At 44.4% G+C, this 13947-nt stretch overlaps 1 long non-coding RNA gene across 2 annotated transcripts; it reads right to left on the bottom strand.

Annotated features, from left to right (window-relative positions):
- Positions 1-354: 354 nt before the first annotated feature.
- LOC124692619 lies at positions 355-4831 on the bottom strand. 2 transcript variants are annotated; one of them, XR_006999601.1, is made up of 7 exons: positions 4283-4831; positions 4056-4204; positions 3524-3819; positions 3189-3361; positions 1661-2491; positions 1124-1354; positions 355-649 (listed from the first exon to the last, which is right to left on the bottom strand). It is a non-coding gene; the product is annotated as an uncharacterized LOC124692619 (long non-coding RNA). The 2 variants fall into 2 exon arrangements; XR_006999600.1 differs by having other exon boundaries at positions 1124-2491.
- Between the last annotated feature and the right edge of the window lie 9116 nt (positions 4832-13947).

Here is a 13947-nt window from a genome sequence, read left to right on the forward strand (position 1 = left end):
TGTGTTTCCTTAAACTACACGGACAATGGGTTTTTTTTTTGCTACCAACAATAAATTATAAGGCTCCTTGAAAGCAACGGAATGCCTAGGATAGATGGGCTCTATCTCCTCTTTTTCTTGAACTAAACGGACTGCTCCATCACGAAAGGGGAAAAAGGAATAACCACCAAAGGAAGGAAATATTGGATAAGGAAAGGGAAAACATACATGGATGCTGGCGCACCAATGGGAGCAAGCAATGGACGTATACGCCCATTCTTCTAACTAGTGGTTGGGGCGCCCCATGGGGCGCCTCCTCACCGGTATTTTGCAATCCAATCCCAACATCCAGACAAAATATGAAATCAACTGCTGTTCAGCTTGGATTTACGTTTAGCTTAGCACATCAAAAAACAATTAATAAGTACTACCACCGCTGTATTTTGAACCCCTCTTTGCTTACGGGCACACAAAACTCAAAAACTCTGGAATAAACATACCATGAAATTATGGAGCGCAAGGCAGCCAGATTACAAAAGAATATACATGTCCTTGTTTACAATTTGTAGAATTTTGCAACGAGACTTGTAAATAGTAACGAAAACAAAATGCACAACAGGAAAAAAATGGAAAACTTGGTGAAGAGTTTGAGGACTTATACTGAGCAGACCTGAAAAAAGAACCATCACCGGTAAACCATAAACTTCAAAAGAGAGTATACTTTTGTTTCGGAAAAGAGAGTATACTTTTGTTTGGAAGAAAGTTTAACAATTCTATTAATATTATCAATAAACAAAAATTAACTAAAATCTACACAAACAAAATAACAATGACCTCTCCTTAGGGTCTGAATCTTTTCCTAATGGTCTAAATGCTATTATCAACTCCTTCCGTACAGAACAATAAATATTGGAAGCAAGAAAAAAAACGTGTGGTTGTATGTTATGAAAATTCACATATGCGATGAAAAAAACTTGATGTCCTAAAAGAGTTTTTTCTATTCTTTCCCGGTAACAATCAAGAATGGTCAGGTACGATACATTTTTGTCTGGACAACACACAAGAGCTAATATTAATGTATGTGTGTTGCTGATTTCGCTAGCAAAGAGTCGGCGTAGGTTGGCACATGAAAGAGAAGATTTACCTGATGAGTACAAGTTTATGACAAATGCCGCTACGCCATTCTGCGATGTGATCATGAGCGAGCTTAAGATTGGACATGCCATGGGTTCTGACAACTGAATACCTTTGAGGAACGGCTACACTATAATACTCTTCTGTAGAAAATGCAAGTAGAGCATATTGTACTGTTGGATATGCTGGTTCAGATGTGTACGTGATTAAAACACACCCCTTGAAAATAACTCCAATAAATCTGAGAACCAACCAGACAAATGGTTTACCGTGTTAAGGAATATCTGGGATTAGCGAACATAACATAACAGGTGAAGTTCCTACTGTTTGCACTGCAGCTTTTGGGCAGTAATTGATATTAATTAAGATGACCACTAATGCGTTTAAACAGCAAGATAGTATATGTTTGGAAACTAAAAGTATTATGATAGTGTGTACAAACGTAGTTCTTGAGATATCTTCTTTCTCGCTTTATTTGCTTTATTTACTTAACAGGAGAACGGAAGAAACTGTATACAAATAAGAGTGAAGAAATAAAAAAATAGACCTTCTTTTTCATCAAATAGGTTCTCCCAAAAAGACATTCTCAAATAACTCTCTGCCTCCAACCATCTGACATATTCCCGAGCTAATTTGCGTCTAGCACTTCGCTTACACTGAAAATTGGAGCCAGTATGTTCATGGAAAAATATTCTTAACCCAACATGAAACTGACACCTAAATCCATTTAGACATTTCAGGTAGTGGCAGAACAGAGTCCATGCTTTAGTTACCAATATCATCATCAATGTTAATGCCCAATTCATATAATGTTAACAGATAACCGGTCGCCAAACCATCTATCGCTTAAAAAAGTACATCAGTACAATTATGCGCACTCACACCACATATATGACCACAGTTGATCTTCAAAGAACTTTGGAGCATAGTAATCTAAACGTTTCTGTTCTTGTTCTTGTATTCTAAACTGCAAATCGTTGAGTATGGCAAACTATGTGCATCATACACATCAGGAGTTCAGGATTTTACACGACAAGAAGTCCATAACTGAAACTAAAGTCGATTGCACATTGTGTGCTTTAATTGTTCAGTTGAAATACTATCAAACATTTACTTCAGAATATACAGAGCAAATATTCCCATAAAATATGCAAAACTAAAATGATTGCATGATAACACATACCATGTATTTTTTCTTTCATGACCAGGAGAGGGAGGGAGAGAGAGACTCACATAAATCATACTACATCCTAACAAAAGCTAATAAAAACATACCTCTTCCAAATAGTTTTGCATTTGGTAGAGCCATTCTACCACATGCTTTCAGTACAAGCAGCTTTCTCAAATTTCTCATATTCAATTACAGGATGTCCTGCATCTGCGAAATAAAACAGCATAGATTGAATTGTGATTACGAATGCAAATGAAAACATCTTTTTCCCAAATTATGGAGCGTGAAAATTTTAGATAATCACTTGGAACTCGCAAGACGAAATAAAAGCCATGTTGACATGTGAGTCTGCTAATGCAGAATGCTTTGAGGAACCATATGTATTCATTTCACATTGTGCTTGCTTGATCCGATAAAAAAAATAAGCATAAGGAAATAGTAAAAAAAAAAGCATATGGAAAGAGAAGCCTAACCAAAATACAAACAGTTATTCTCAAAGCAAGATAGATAGAGAAATAAATTATTTTATTTGTTCAGAAAAAAGAACATGCCAGATTTGTGCCACGCATGCATAATATAAACTTCTCTGTTACAAGTTAGAATACATCAAGGCAATGCACGCATATACACATCTCCTCTAAATTCAATTTGTACATCTTTATCTGATCTGGTATACGATATTGGATTTTTTTTCAAGTCAAATGCTCATAAGCAGCACTTAAGATTAGGAGATAGTGCCAGAAATATGATACAGAATTTTGCTCCCTTCCAAAAAGTTTGGCTTACTTTCCTGAGAAGAGTTAGACGTTACATTTACACTACCAGCATTTGTAAAACCTGCTTACTTTAAGGATTTTGTCTCAAAGAGAGGGATATAGTAAACTGGGTTTGCACGGTTGTATACCTCGAAAAATGAGGGGGAGCAATGTCAAATCGATTTATCAGTCTGATGCATATAGGAATAAATATATTAGAGTTATTGCATCTGTTGGATCTTTGGAAATAACACTGATAGATGAGGGGGAGCTCAAGTATGAACACGGGATTGTAAACATGTTAGGAAGCAGTCTATGATTCCTGCACAAATACAAACAAAGTAGGATTCAGCAAAAAATATTAGAAAAAATCTTGCACGGAAAATTCCATAAATTATTAGCATGCATCAAATGTAATTACGAAAGCAACAGGGTAAAAAGAAATATGTAATTACGAAAGCAACAGGATAAAAAGAAATATTACAAAGATAGCCATTTAGTATAGCTAGATGATTCAGATCATTCATTTCGACCAAACCATTCAGAATAGTTTTCTGAACATGTATGCGCCATACTTGATAGTCACTTTCTTGCCACTGAATTAGCTCCATTATTCCCAAGGAAAATCCTTATAAATGTTATAACTGAAGCCTTGGCAGGGGACCAGTGGATCAAACACATAGAGTGCATTGTCTAATTCCAAGAAAGAAAGAAGTTGCAAAGTAAGAGTCCACCATTGGAAGTGGGCAGAGAATACCCTGCGCCTGCAGTCTTGTAAATCTACATGAAAAGGGGAAAGTGGTAAAATGAGCAAGAACAATCGCCAATTAGTAAATGACAACATGACATATTACAACAATTTGAAAATCAAAACTGCTACGGCCAAATAAAGCTCTATCCTCTGAACTAAAAAAAATTATGTATAACAACGACCACCTTGCTCCGCATATAAACCGCGAACTCTTCCACTTGCACAAAAGAAATTTGGAGACCTAAATAGAGGAGAGCAAATGTACCTTGCTGCATTAGTGGGGCTCGATACTTTGCAAGAACAACTAATAATATCGATGTGGTATCTACCCAGAACGGCAACGATCAGACCTAAAAACAATTTGGGGCCTCCTGCTTGCTCCCTTCCTGTTCCACCAAGTAGATAGCGCCATTCCTAAGGGAAGAGGAAAAAGATCATTATATCAATCTAAACTGATAGAAAACGAATTGAAATAAAATCTGAAGCAACCACCTCAATACTTGCACAGGGGCCGCGTTGGAACTCTGTCTGCTCCGACCTCCTCCCGCTGAGGCCAGGACGTCCGAACCATGGCCGCCCATCCTCTGTACTCCAACGTTCTTTCCCAATTTTCTGCCTCCACCGATGAAAAAAGATGAGCAAGAATGCGGGAGAGGAGGTGGTGATGAGGGCGGTTGGAGAGAGAAGAGGGGGATGAGAGTGCGACGACCCGCTGCGGTCAATCCCCCGCACGGCCGCGCTAGGGTTGCCCCCGCCGCTGCAGTGGTAATCCCCTCCCCATCGCCCGGAGGACTCTGGCCCGTCGGAGACACCGTCAGGAGATCCAGTGTCAATGACCTCGACCTCTCACCGTCTTTCCCGTTGCTATAACCTAGTTGGATGGGGGTGGAGAAGATCTCGTGATGATGGATAGAGGATGCGGTAGGAGATACGAAGAGGAGGCACTGAGGAGAGATGACGAAGTGGCCGCTGCGCCGGGAGGCGATCGATGGAGTGGCGGTGGCGGCGTGCCATCTGGAGGGGAAGAAGATGGTGGCGTGGGCGAGGTCGCGTGAGAAAGGTGCTAAGGGCATCTCCAACCGGGCGACCCAAACGGACGCGTTGGGCCGTCCGTTTTAGGCCGTTTGGGTCGCCGCCCGGACACGCGGACAGCGGCCCGCGTCCGCGTGTCCGTTTGGGTCGTGCGCTGCGCCCAACGCGCGGACGCATCGCAAATTGGAGAAACTAGAAAACAAAATGAAAATGGCAAATTTAAACGATATTTGATTAAACATACGCCCTATTTTGGGCAAATTTAGTACATAGCCCTATTTTGGGCAAATTTAGTACATAGCCCTATTTTGGGCAAATAAAACTAACAAAAGAAGCCCCTATATGGGCTTTTAAATTTAAACTAAAATATAAACAGAAAATAAAAACCCTCTAGGGTTTGGTCGGCGGCGCGGTGGCCGCCGGTGCGCCGCCTAGCCCCTGTGGGCGTCGTCGGCGACGTCGTCGAGGTCCCCGGCGGCGAGGCAGCTGTCGTGGCTCGACCGCGCCGGGGACTCCGGCCAGGGAGACCACAGGGCCTCCTCCCACGGCGAGTGGGGGTCCGGAGCCACCCGCGCCGCCCGGAGGCGGCTGCCGCCTCTCTGCCCGGCGGCGCCGCCCGGCCTCCGGCGCCGACTCCTCCGGCCGGCGGCACCTCTCCTCTCGGCGGCGGCTGCTGCTCGGCGGCGCGGCGCCCGGCCTCCTCCCGCCGCGCCGTCTCCTCCTCCTCCTCCCGTCGCGCCCGGAGGGCCCGGGCGTAGAGCTCCCGGCCTCCGCGTCCTCCGCCTCCCGCCGCGCCGCCTCCTCCATTTCGGAGGTGCGAATGGCCGCATGGAGTTGCGGCCATTTCGCCTCCTCCTCCGCCGCCGAGACGATGAGGGCGGCGCGGAGGTCCGGGTCCTCCTCCGAGGGACTCGGGCTTGGGCTCGAGCAGCGGCGGCGGCGGTTGCGGCAATGTCGCGCCAGCGGCGGCGGCCTCTCCGATGTGGAGGCCGCCTCGGTTTCCGCACGATGGTCGCGGCGCCGGCGGCCGACGCCGGCTGGCTGCCGGCCTCGTCGTCGTTCGCTCCGGGGAGCGAACCGTCGCTTCGGGGCCATGGCGGCGGTTTTGCTCGGGGAGTGGAGTGGGGACCGGAGTGGAGGGCCGGATCCCCTCCGGTCCCCATTTAATAGACTCCCTGGTCACCGACGAGTGGGCCCAAGGGAGACGAGGCGACCGAGCACGCGGACGCGAGCGGACGGCGCGTGCCATCCGCGGCCACGCAAACCTAGCCCGGATTTGGGCCGGGTTTGCGTCGTTCCGGACGCCGCGGCCGTCCGCTTTTGCGGTGCGTCCCCGCGTTGGGCCGGGTTTTTGTCCGGCTGGACCCATCCGGACGCGCGGGCGCGGGATGGGTCGCCCCGTTGGAGATGCCCTAACCCGGGGGAGGTGTTAACAGTACTGCTGTTACCAGTCAACACGTGGACCAATGATAATCAAAGAAGCAACCCAGCGCCCAACCCCTTCCCGCGATGTAGCTATCGTGGATGGCTCTGAGACAGGGCAAGTGCACACGCACTTGCTTGTTCTCAATTCCCTTCTTTATTAATCGTGTAGCAATGGGATTCTGTTTTCTTAACTTTGAACTATATTTTTTTTACGTACCTAGACCATTGCATGTCAAACGGAATTGGGGTTGTTGCATGGACACTGCTGAGAATCCTCCGGAGGATAAACTCCTTCCAGCCTCCTGCTTCCCTGATTGACACGTGTCCACTTTCAGCCAAAATCCTGACGATGCTTCGTCGCAGCAAAAAAAATCCCGCTTTTGCTTCATTGAAGCACAAAAACGATTCGTCTAAAAAATTCCAATCTTTTGTTTCCCCGATCGACACGTGTCCACTTTCAACCAAAATCCCGACGATGCTTCGTCGCAGCAAAAGATATCCCGCTTTTGCTTCATTGAAGCACAAAACGATTCGCCTAAAAAAAGAAAAAGACACGAGGAGCTCGCTGGAGACTTCGCCGGAGATCTCGCCGGAGACATTGAAGCACAAATAATGTAGTAAAGAAGCAGAGCCACGAAACATTTACAACACCGCCATTGAACATTTGCGACACCTCCCCAACCTCACCGGAGACTCGTCTGGAGCCCTCGCCGGAGTCTCGCCGGAGACATTGAAGCACAAATAATGTAGTAAAGAAGCAGAGCCACGGAACATTTACAACACCGCCGTTGAACATTTGCAGCACCTCCCCTACCTCGCCGAGAAACGAAATTGTCTTGCTGCAATGCAGCCCAAATTTCATAGTAATGAAGCTAAAAAAGTGTAGTAATGCAGCCCAAAATAAAACTTAGGAAGCACGGTCACAAAAAAATGAAGCTGTCCAACAAATGAAGTAATGCAGCCCAAATTTAACAGTAATGAAGCTAAAATACGTAGTAATGCAGCCAAAAAATGAACTAAGAAAGCACAGTCATGGCTCCGGCGAGACGCTCATAGCAAAATTGGGATTGCGGCACCGTCGATGCCCTTTGCGGCTCCGCCGCTGCGGTTGCGGCAGCGCCGCCGCCGGTTGCAGCTCCGGCCACGAGCGGCGCAGCGGGGGCAGCGTCGCACGGGATGGAGGCGGCGGAAGGAGTCGGCGCCGCGCGAGATGGTGGCCTTCGGCTGCTGCTGTCGTTGTGGGGGAAGGAGGCGGCGGCGCGCTCCCTCGAGGCCGGCAGCCCGAAGCAAACCATGGATGGCAGCGCCACCGTATGCCGGGCACGAGGCGACGCGGTGGATGGCGGCGGCGCCCCTGTACTGGGGAGGCGGGTTGGAGGTCGGCAGCGGCGGTCCCGGGCACATGGCTGCGCGGTGGAAGTCGGGGCGGCCTCCCGGCGGCGGTGCTCGGAGGAAGCGGTAGGCGCGCGGCGGCGGGACAGCAGCTCCTGTTTTATTGCGTGGCTGAGAAAATCGCGTGCTAGAGGATAACGATGGGAGGAGATGATGGTGGGACCCGCCGCATGGCTTATTTTTTTCACCACCGCGCAGGACACGCGTCACGAGCTGATGCCGGAGGCCCCGCGCGTTTCCAGCCTCCGCCTGATTTAGAACATTTTCCTTGTTGCATCTAGCGTGTCAAACGTGACATATTAGGTATGTCCACTAAATATATTCGTACATGTTACGTAATTTTTTAAATCTTGACCCACTCCATTCGATAGTCTCTAGCTGATATCGTACAATTAATTAATCTCACATATTTTTCAAGCACCCTAAGGTTGAGTATGTGCTAGGATATGAAGTATTTTCCCAAAAAAAGTGCAAATCGATCATTATGTGGAAGTATTCCATGCATGGTTGAGTATGTATAAAATAGAAGTATTATTTGACTCACTGGGCGTATACATAAAACCATAGTCAACTTCAAAATTGACGAAGTCACTACATATGTCACTCTATCGACGAGAATGCCACCTCCGATGAAATACACTCCTAGAGGATATATGCCGTGCTATCGATGGGATATCACGTCACTTTAAAATGTCATTTATGCTTAATGAAGACATATGTCTAATTCACCACTGACTTATCATGAGATATGGAAATTAAATGGGTTTACGTGGAGTATACACTTCAATATGTGTTATATCATGTTTTATGCATGTGATTCTAACACAAAACATGATTGTCTTTCTTTGGAGGGAACATTGTTTTCATTCAATTATATCTATCGAGTGAACTAAGTACTATCGGAACATGCAACTTGAAAATAATGGATATGGAGTGGTGTGTGTTATGAAGTCATCCTTATGACTTCGGAGCAATGATATCTGACTAGGTAAGTAACACATGGCATAAGATGTGAAATATCAAATTTTACAAACTACTTAACAACCAGAAGCACCTGTTTTCGCTGAAATATGGAAAATACTGTCAGACAAAAAAACCTGCTTAGAGAATGCTCGTGTCTTTTGATTGGCCTATGTCCCTGAAAACAGCGAGTGGGATTTCCATCCGGGCGAGGGCATCATCTTTAACTTATACAAAAGAACTAATGTATCTGATCCAACTAAAACCACGACCTCAAAGGAAGTAATATTTATTATGAATTATCTTATAAAAATTAAATGTTCTCTTACCCTCTTTGTGCAAAATAAAAGATGGTTTCGAAATTGAGATATCATTTACTTTTGTAAAAACTTATTTTTGTAAGAAAATCAACATAATGATACATGTCATTCCAATTGCACAGTGAAATTGATGACCGATTAAGAGTCTTGGACTATCCATGTACGCCATCTTCTCTGTTGTGTGGAAATTTGAAACACAAGTAGTACACGAAATGAAGGCTGAGGTTGGTGAAGTCTTCACAATAAAGATGGGACATGAAGTTTGAGTTCTCACTTTTGCCCGTAAATTTTTTCTTACAAATGTAATAGGTAATAGAATAATTGATTTGCCATTGCTAAAAAAAGCCACAAGCTAGTCATGAATTATCTAGAAATGGATGTTTTGCTCCGATGTCTAAATGGTTTCCACAAACACCAAGTTGCAAAAGACGACGTGTTGAGACACCAAAAGATTATCAAATATATATCTAAATATTCTTGACTGTTTCTTTGTTCTTGAGAATTACTTTCGAAATAGTATTATTACCTAATATAAGTAGATGTATGAGAAAAAAATCAAAAGTACCAAGGAACTCCTCTCCCACGCGCCTGACTTATCTCCTTCAATCTACGCTCTGAAAATAAATCTCTAACTGATCGTATCCGTTCCGATCTCACAGGACGAGATCGATTTGAAGAGGCGCATGCGCTCTTTCATCGCCGCGGTCGCCTTCGTATTATCAATTTTCTGAAAATTTGTTTAGTATTGGTATTAGTTTTATATATTCGGAGAACCAACCTGAGGTTGGGTGGTTAGAAGGGTGGTTGTACCCCCCAACCCATCAGAGTTCAAATCCCAGTGTGTCTCATAAAGGCAACAAAGAAAGGGATAAGGAAAGCAAAGCGATCGTTCTTTTTATGGGAAATACAACTGACACGTCCTATGCCTATTCTAAGAGAACGTGTCTACGTGCCATAGCTTAATGTTGTACACATATATTGTTGTGTGTAACATTTATTGTCTTTTAATATCAGACATTAATATTAAAATCAATGGATCATAATATTTTGGCATATGTGGATTAACCTGGTGCCTCGAAAAACACCCTTATTTTGCTTTTAGTATATAATAGATTCTATGGCTGATCACGTGGTGCGCCCTACTCAGAATGCTTTTATGCAAGGAAGATATATATTTTGGATGGGTTAGTAACCTCGCTTGAAACAGTTCATGAGTTGCATCGCAAAAAGTTGAATGGGGTTATTCTCAAAATCGACTTTGAAAAAGCCTATGATAAAGTTAAATGACCTTTTCTTCAGCAAACTCTTAGAATGAAAGGTTTTCCTGATGAGTGGCAAACTTTAATTAGTAACTTCGTTTTCGGAGGAAATTTCACCATTAAAGTCAATGATGATGTTGGTAGATACTTTTAGACGGAAAAAGGTTTGAGGCAAGGTGATCCCCTATCTCCTATGTTATTTAACATAGTGGCAGAAATGCTTTTTTAGCCATAATTATCGAGCGCGCTAAAGCTGATGGGCAAATTGAAGGGGTGGTCCCTCACTTAGTTGACGAAGGACTATATATTCTTCAATATGTGGATGACACCATTATTTTTAAGGAATATGACAATGAAAAATCAAGAAATATGCAAACCTTTCGAGCAACTATTAGGTCTTAAGATTAATTTCCATAAGAGTGAATTATTCTATTTTGGTGAGGCCCAAGACGATGCCAACTTATATGCCGAATTTTTTGGCTGTACATGGGTTAGACAGTTTTCCTATTAGTTACTTGGATATTCCAATTCATTATCGAAGGCCCACTCTTGCTGGATGGAAACACATCGATGAAAGACTTGAGAAGTGCCTTAGTAGTTAGAAAGGAAAATTACTATCTCTGGGTGGAAGATTAGTTCTCATAAATTCAGCACTCACAAATATGGTACTTTATATGATTTCTTTCTTCCTATTGCCCAAAAAAGTCTTGCATAGATTACATATATAATGAGAAGAAGAAAATCGGTTTACTAATTGGAGTGTTGTTTGCTACCCTAAGGATCAAGGTGGAGTTGGTGTCCATGATCTTGAGGTTAAGAATAGAGTCATGCTAGGTAAATGGTTGGCCAGGTTGTTAACTAAAGAAAGTGTATGGAAAATTTTACAGAGGATAAAATATGTTGGCTCAAAATCAATTTCTCAATTTTTATGGAAACCAGGAGATTCGCATTTTTAGGCTGGTCTCATGATCACAAAGAAACACCTTTTCTCTTTTGGTTCTTCTCCACTAAGGATGTATCTGGGATAAGGTTCTGGGAGGATAAATGGATAGGCAATGCCACACTCCGTGAACAATATCCTGCTTTGTATAATATTGTGCGTCATAAGGGAGATACCTTAGCCAAGGTGATGAATTCGGTCCCACCGGCTATGACGTGACCTTGTTGGACCTCGGTTGGCATCATGGAGTGAATTGCTACATCGATTAGCTTATGTCCATCTGACACTGGGTCTGGTGAGCTCAGGTGGAACCTTATAGAGAGTCGTAAATTCTCCATAAGCTCCATGCACAAAGCATTGATTTAACCAGTTGAACCGGTAATTAATAATTAGTCCATTTGGAAGATGAAGATACCACCAAAAACGAAGGTTTTTTGCTTGGTATCTACGTCGTGGTGTTATTCTCACCAAAGATAACCTTGAAAAATGCAACTAGCATAGACATAAGAAATGTGTCTTTTGTCTTCAAGATGAGACAATAAAACATTTATTCTTCCAATGTTAGTTTACGAGATCTATATGGTCAATCATTCACATAGGTTCTTCCTTATATCCATCGCGTAGTGTTGCAAATTTTTTGGCAACTACCTTAATGGGGTGGATCATAGGTTTAAGTTACTTACCAGGGTGGGGGCGATTGCTGTTATATGGTCGCTTTTGCTATGTAGGAATGACAAGATTTTTAATGATAAAAATTCTTCTCTTAGCTTTGCTCCATTCATGGTTGTCTCTTCAACGTATGGAGAATCGCGGCCTCTTCACGGAGGTGCACAATTGGAGGATACGGCGAAGGAGTTTATTACCCGACATGGCTTGCTGCATAGTCTTAGGATTGCCCCACCTCTTGTCTAGTTTTTGCGATATTGGTCGTCATGACATTTGTATCGCTTTATCGCATTTTGAACTTTTGAGCGGCTGTGTATATTCTAGTTATGCAGAGACCGGGTCTGTAACACTTAAATTTTTTGAGTAATAAATCCCCTTTATCGAAAAAACTAAGATTTTTTTGATGTTATCCTCAACGTGGAGGTTGTCCTCTTAGACCGCTGCCATGACTTCTAACTCCGAAGTATCAACCAATAGACATGAATCATGGATTTCCAATAAAAGTTTTACTTTAGCATGCAAATGTTCTTCAACCATAGGTCCGGAAAAAGATGTTTCAAGGCATTCAGTGCAGACTTATGTTTCAATAGATTACGTGGGGCTTAGGTATGTTGTGTATATGGATATGGGTTCTTAGATGAGCAAGCACAACAAGTTTCGGATAAACACTTCAAGATCAACCCCATGGTAGTACAATGGTTCCTATGACTCAAAGCTATAAATAAAAGCTATGTCTTCACCGCTCCGCTTCAAGTCTTCTCATATTCTTATATGCGAGATCCTCTAGATTCTTCAAGGAGGTATCTCCGTCTTCTGTTTATTCAACCCGTACTATTCTTTAGCTCCGTCGATTTTTCAAGTGCGCTAGATCACTCAGTGAGACATAATGTATTTGTCTGATTCTTCAACTTGTTCGTCGATACGGCAGATAGACCTTGTCAACATTGATTAACGCTTATGAGTTCTTATTTTGTGTCGTTTTTCAAGGTTATCTGTATCGCAGCAGCAGAGATTCTTCAAAGTCTTCGGCATGTCGATACTGATACGTCTCCGACGTATCGATAATTTCTTATGTTCCATGCCACATTATTGATGATATCTACATGTTTTATACACATTATATGTCGTATTTATGCATTTTCCGGCACTAACCTATTAACGAGATGTCGAAGAGCCGATTGCTCGTTTTACTTGCTGTTTTTGGTTTCAGAAATCCTACAAAGGAAATATTCTCGGAATTGGACGAAATCAACGCCCGGGGTCCTATTTTTGCACGAAGCTTCCGGAAGACCGAGGGGAAAGGAAGTGGGGCCACGAGGCGCCGCCACAACGGGCGGCGCGGCCCAGCCCTTGGCCGCGCGGCCCTGGTGTGTGGGGCCCTCGTGTGGCCCCCGCGTTGCTCTTACGCCTACTTAAAGCCTTCGTCGCGAAACCCCCAGTACCGAGAGCCACGATACGGAAAACCTTACTGAGACGCCGCCGCCGCCAATCCCATCTCGGGGGATTCGGAGATCGCCTCCGGCACCCTGCCGGAGAGGGGAATCATCCCCGGAGGACTCTTCACCGCCATGGTCGCCTCCGGAGTGATGAGTGAGTAGTTCACCCCTGGACTATGGGTCCATAGCAGTAGCTAGATGGTCGTCTGATACGTCTCCGACGTATCGATAATTTCTTATGTTCCGTGCCACATTATTGATGATATCTACATGTTTTATACACATTATATGTCGTATTTATGCATTTTCCGGCACTAACCTATTAACGAGATGCCGAAGAGCCAGTTGCTGTTTTCTGCTGTTTTTGGTTTCAGAAATCCTACAAACGAAATATTCTCGGAATTGGACGAAATCAACGCCCAGGGTCCTATTTTTGCACGAAGCTTCCAGAAGACCGAGGGGGAAAGGAAGTGGGGCCACGAGGCGCCGACACAACAGGGCAGCGCGGCCTGGCCCTTGGCCGCGCGGCCCTGGCGTGTGGGGCCCTCGTGTGGCCCCCCGTGTTGCCCTTCCGCCTACTTAAAGCCTTCGTCGCGAAACCCCCAGTACCGAGAGCCACGATACGGAAAACCTTACTGAGACGCCGCCGCCGCCAATCCCATCTCGGGGGATTCTGGAGATCACCTCCGGCACCCTGCCGGAGAGGGGATTCATCTCCCGGAGGACT

Source organism: Lolium rigidum, chromosome 2 (genome assembly GCF_022539505.1).
Source record: "Lolium rigidum isolate FL_2022 chromosome 2, APGP_CSIRO_Lrig_0.1, whole genome shotgun sequence".
Lineage (NCBI taxonomy): Eukaryota > Viridiplantae > Streptophyta > Magnoliopsida > Poales > Poaceae > Lolium > Lolium rigidum.